This window comes from Coregonus clupeaformis, unplaced genomic scaffold (genome assembly GCF_020615455.1).
Source record: "Coregonus clupeaformis isolate EN_2021a unplaced genomic scaffold, ASM2061545v1 scaf0125, whole genome shotgun sequence".
In the NCBI taxonomy this organism is placed as follows: domain Eukaryota; kingdom Metazoa; phylum Chordata; class Actinopteri; order Salmoniformes; family Salmonidae; genus Coregonus; species Coregonus clupeaformis.
The window spans coordinates 428,952-435,374 of NW_025533580.1; the positions used below are offsets into that span (position 1 = coordinate 428,952).

Sequence of the window (6,423 nt, forward strand, 5' to 3'; positions counted from 1 at the left end):
GTCCATGTATCCAATACCTTTGAAACATATGAATCCTTCTTGATGTAATGTATGATACAAATATATTTAAGGTTTGTGTGATATACTAATATTGAACAAAAGACAGTCATCTTTATGCTGTTCAGTTTAATTCAGACCAACCACCTCAGTTCAGAAAAATCAACATTGTTTTGAAGAAACGCTTCAGTACACAAAATGTCACTATTAAAAAAAGAGTTTATTTAGGGGGTTAATGTCTTATTTCTCCATGCATCCTCCTGACTGCACCTTGCTTTTAGATAATGTTCCTACACAGATTTGATCGTAAATTATGCCTATGACAAAATACAGAATCAATGTGATTGACAAATCTTGAACTTGACATGGAAACTACATAGATTTTACAACATTTTGAGTTTTGAGGAAGAGGAAAGGACAGGAAAGAGATCCACCTGATGAAGAGGAAGATATCCCAGAAGTCTCTGGTCTTTATGTTCCTCAGAAGATCTTCTGCAAGACAAAAACAGTCAGCCCCAGCATTCTACTTCCCAGTCGTGTGTGCGTGCATTAGCATGTGCATGTGCGCCTCATGTTTAGCCACAGGTGTAAGCCACATCCAGGTACTTGTAGGTTCCTACACAGGGATCTCCATACAGAGAGTTGGATGCCAGGACATCACACTGGCTCTTCCCATCACACCTGTGTCAACAACAGGTACAGGTTAACACTAGTCATGCATTTCTACAGGTACAGGTTAACACTACAGTCATGTATTTCTAATAGCACACACTGCAGGTTTCAGTACCTCTCTGACAGCTTACTGGCGGTGGTGGATTGGTTGAGGCAGTTGGTGTTGGCTAGTTGGTTATCGGGGTGCTTAAAGGAACACACTAACTGGTCACGGCGACCATAGTTGGCACTGTGGATCTGGATCGTACCGTCATCTGAGGGAGATGAGGAGGAGAGGTAAGGCTGGATGTCTTTGGTGTGTGCTAGTGACTAATATAAATAGTATATAATACTGCTCTCTCATATATACAGTGAGGGAAAAAAGTATTTGATCCCCTGCTGATTTTGTACATTTGCCCACTGACAAAGAAATGATCAGTCTATAATTTTAAATGGTAGGTTTATTTCAACAGTGGGAGACAGAATAACAACAAAAAAATCCAGAAAAACACATGTCAAAAATTTTATAAATTGATTTGCATTTTAATGAGGGAAATAAGTATTTGACCCCCTCTCAATCAGAAAGATTTCTGGCTCCCAGGTGTCTTTTATACAGGTAATGAGTAGAGATTAGGAGCACACTCTTAAAGGGAGTGCTCCTAATCTCAGCTTGTTACCTGTATAAAAGACACCTGTCCACAGAAGCAATCAATCAGATTCCAAACTCTCCACCATGGCCAAGACCAAAGAGCTCTCCAAGGATGTCAGGGACAAGATTGTAGACCTACACAAGGCTGGAATGGGCTACAAGACCATCGCCAAGCAGTTTGGTGAGAAGGTGACAACAGTTGGTGCGATTATTCGCAAATGGAAGAAACACAAAATAACTGTCAATCTCCCTCGGCCTGGGGCTCCATGCACGATCTCACCTCGTGGAGTTGCAATGATCATGAGAACGGTGAGGAATCAGCCCAGAACTACACGGGAGGATCTTGTCAATGATCTCAAGGCAGCTGGGACCATAGTCACCAAGAAAACAATTGGTAACACACTACGCCGTGAAGGACTGAAATCCTGCAGCGCCCGCAAGGTCCCCCTGCTCAAGAAAGCACATATACAGGCCCATCTAAAGTTTGCCAATGAACATCTGAATGATTCAGAGGAGAACTGGGTGAAAGTGTGACCAAAATCGATCTCTTTGGCATCTACTCAACTCGCCGTGTTTAGAGGAGGAGGAATGCTGCCTATGACCCCAAGAACACCATCCCCACCGTCAAACATGGAGGTTTTGGGGTATTTTTCTGCTAAGGGGACAGGACAACTTCACCGCATCAAAAGGGACAATGGACGGCGCCATGTACCGTAAAATCTTGGGTGAGAACCTCCTTCCCTCAGCCAGTGCATTGAAAATGGATCGTGGATGGGTATTCCAGCATGACAATGACCCAAAACACACGGCCAAGGAAACAAAGGAGTGGCTCAAGAAGAAGCACATTAAGGTCCTGGAGTGGCCTAGCCAGTCTCCAGACCTTAATCCCATAGAAAATCTGTGGAGGGAGCTGAAGGTTCGAGTTGCCAAACTTCAGCCTCGAAACCTTAATGACTTGGAGAAGATCCGCAAAGAGGAGTGGGACAAAATCCCTCCTGAGATGTGTGCAAACCTGGTGGCCAACTGCAAGAAAAGTCTGACCTCTGTGATTGCCAACAAGGGTTTTGCCACCAAGTACTAAGTCATGTTTTGCAGAGGGGTCAAATACTTATTTCCCTCATTAAAATGCAAATCAATTTATAACATTTTTGACATGCGTTTTTCTGGATTTTTGTTGTTATTCTGTCTCTCACTGTTCAAATAAACCTACCTTTAAAATTATAGACTGATCATGTCTTTGTCAGTGGGCAAACATACAACATCAGCAGGGGATCAAATACTTTTTTCCCTCACTGTATATATATATGAAATAGGAGAATATACTGTACAGCAGAGTGTTGACAAGCTTACCCCATTCTAATAGGGCATCAGAGCCTCACCACATTCTAGTAGAGCATCAGAGCCTCACCACATTCTAGTAGAACATCAGAGCCTTCACACGTGATGCTGCGTGCTGCCAGGACAAAACAAACAAGAATTACACACCACACTGGCCACTGCTGGGCAGACAAAGGCATACCTTCTCATAGCAGACACACATTAGCCTGGTGTATTATTATAATAATAAGACAGACTGACTTGCTAGGATGCAGGTGTAGGTGGTTTCCAGGTATTTGTAGATTCCGACACAGGGGTCAGAAGTACGGAAGACTTCAGTGTTCACTTCACACACCCGTTTCCCATTGCACCTGGGGGATATCAGGAGGTAAGATGAGCTATGGCTGGAATTTAATCAAAGGCGTTGTCAACAAGCATGCAGCGCTTGACATTTAAAGCAAACATCTGCAGTGTTGGCTTTAAGAAAATAAAATTGGCTTTAAAAAGGGACATTGACGATACTGCGATGTGCTTTTCAATAATGCACCCCTGACTGAATCCCAGCCTGTCTATCAAATAAACACTTGGTGTGTGAGTACCTCTGTGAGAGGACCTCCATGGCGCCCGTCTATGAACACTGTTGGTCAACTGGTTGGCAGTTCGTCCTTCTTTGCAGGTGGTTCCGTCAGTCCGTCCGTACAGAGCTCTCTCAATGAAGATCACTCCAGAATCTAGCAGGGAAAGAATAAGAACAGGTAAAGAGACAGACAGCACTATGGAGAGACCATCAGGGTAGTGTGTGTTCATACCACAGCTCAGGAACTGGACGTTGTCTCCATTGTCACAGGTGACCACTCTAGTTGCTGAGGAAGAAACATAGTTACCATCACTTTATAGATGTAGATGCGCGCACACACACACCAACCACGTACCTGCAGCCGGTAGTGTACAGCACGCTGCAGCCAGCACTGAAAAACAACACAGCTAATTCAGCTTTACTAACCTTGGTCAGTCCCTTCCCTTTCCAATTCTTTACAGGAGAAGTAGTGTACAGCATATACAGTAAGTATAGTGTACAGTAAGTATATAGTATGATACAGAGTATAGACAGACATGGAACAGCACCTAGTCCTCAGATAATACAGGATGCTGTATACTACACCTGGGTCATACTGTTTATATTGGACTTCAATTACTTTCAAATAAACGGATACATTTAGAAACATCTGGAAATGTTGTGGAAAATAATCACTATACTTTATTAAAAATCAAAGTTCTCTTGGCTATCCACCTGCCCGTTCAGTCCTCTGGAGTGCTAACCCTAGCGCTCCACAGCGGTACCACAGGATTTAACTTATTTACACTTATCAACATTGCATGCATGCTTATTTCTCATTCCAACATTCCTTTTCTTAAATGTGGTCCTTGATGCTGGAGAGAACACTTCCGTACCCCACCCTCAGATTCAGCTTGATCCAGTCACACAGTTCCATGGTAATAGTAAGTACGTCGCTTACCTTTATTTAACAGTGGTCACTGATTCTGTGTGATTCGTCAAAACCTCCTCCGATGGCAAAGCACTCAAAGATTTCTAACAGGTCCCTTCGTGGTTGCCAATTATGTTGTGGAAAATAATCACTATACTTTATTAAAAATCAAAGTTCTTCCAGAGTTTTTGTGGAATCAAGAATTACTTTATTACAATTTCAACAAAGCCAGGCTAATCTGTAGATTAGGCCCTCTCTCTCTTCCCTAACTATATAGTGTCCTTCACACACACTAGCTTAAAATCCCTCCCTCTTCAGTTTCCCGCTCCGCCCACTTCCTTTGTTCCTTTGCTCTCCCGGGCTTGACCTGAAGACTGATTGTTGAACATGACAGGTCCATACTTAAATCTTTTAAACATACACAAACCCCACCCCATCATGCTGTAATCAATCAAGATAGCCCAGGAGAGACAAAGGTTTAGCCTGAACTCTGTCCAACCCTGGCCACTCTTTCCACTTTGTTTGAGGAGAGAGGCAAAAGGCCACAGTCTGGTTTCAGTCTCTGATAAAGTAGGACAGCCATGGATTTAAGTAAGAGCGAGCAATTTGACCCTAGGTCAGATTCCCACTTCACCCACAGTGAAATTACCCAATTAAGTTATTTGCCTAGCAACAAAGAATTCTAACTCTGTTCGTGATTAAACCAGTTTTATCTCATAGTCCACTAAATAATCTCCATCAGAAAAAACTGGAATGCAAATACATTTGTTACAATTCAGTATACTCACAGGTGACCGCAGTCAGTCTTAAAAGGAGCATGATGCTGTGTACAGGTGTGGTAGTAGCTGGTTCAGGTGTGGTAGTAACAGGTAAGATGCTACGGATGGTCACCTGGCCAAATACAGCTTTGATTAACATTTGATACCTGCCAAGAACAGATCCTTGTTTGCAAAGCATCAACCAGGAACACAAAGCACAGCAGATTAGCAGTCATCTTGGCAACACACAACTAAACTCTCACGCCAGCTCAAACTAGAAGTTGTGTGTGATGTGCTGTCCTCCCTTTACGCAATCACCACGGCATGAAGCCCATTTTAGTTATCATTGGGTTTTATTTTTCACTGGGTGTAAGTTTACCCATGATTATGTAACTTAATACTGATTGTGTCCATAAACATTTAGTTAATTCTCTGATAGTGAGAGAATATAACCAGTGCTTAATTTGAGCCCGATGGCATTGTTCAGTTTTGGACTGTTTCATTCAGGAACCTATTTGGCCGGATCCAGTACCTCGTGGCATGAACAATTATTCACTTTTTGCAATGTAAAAATGAGTGCTGAGCAATTAACCGAAATGTCTGTTATTTTTCAGTTTTCAAACTAATAGACCCGTGTCAGTTCCATTATTTGAATTCCATTTTCAGTTTTTTTCTGTGAGCTCAATGTGGACATTGCACAGTTTCTCTGGAGATAAATCAGAACCAGCCTGAACTGTGAAATGTAGTAGGGAGTTGTAGTTTCCAACAGGCCAATGTTCTACATAGCTTAGCGCATAAAACATAGTAAATAGCTACAATGACCATAATCCATTGTACATCTACGGTATGTGTTTCTTTTATTCCTGATACAGAAGAGGCAGAAGAATGCGCGATTGTGGGCGGATATAGAGAGCAGTTAGTTGCTATTCAGCAGTCAAAAGTATGCCTTAATTACTTTAAAGAAATACAAAATATTGATTTTGTCTGACAGCATATGCAGCAGCTCTATAGAGATGAGTTGACTTGGAATAAAATAAACCAAATGTAATATACAACTGAAAAAAAGAAGGAATGTGAATAAATTAGGGTTAGTTACTTGATAATCTGTAATGGGCAGTCACTACCATCATGGGACTGTTAATCGTTTTATTTGTCCTCCTGAGTGGCGCAGTGGTCTAAGGCACTGCATCGCAGTGCTAACTGTGCTAACAGTGCTAACAGTGTCACTAGAGATCCTGGTTCGAATCCAGGCTCTGTCGCAGCCAGCAGCGACCGGGAGACTCATGGGCGGCGCACAATTGGCCCAGCGTCGTCCAGGGTAGGGGAGGGAATGGCCGGCAGGGATGTAGCTCAGTTGATAGAGCATGGCGTTTGCAACGCCATGGTTGTGGGTTCGTTTCCCACGGGGGGCCAGTATAACAAAAAAAAATGTAATCACTAACTGTAAGTTGCTCTGGATAAGAGTGTCTGCTAAATGACTAAAAATGTAAATGTAAAAAAATTTGTAATACTGTATTCAACCCAAATAACTACTTCAAAAATAACTAATTCCTTAGCACTACCA

General features: G+C 42.4%; 1 pseudogene; it reads right to left on the bottom strand.

The window, feature by feature from the left end:
- Positions 1–233: 233 nt before the first annotated feature.
- On the bottom strand, positions 234–4,959 carry LOC121556513 (annotated as a pseudogene).
- Between the last annotated feature and the right edge of the window lie 1,464 nt (positions 4,960–6,423).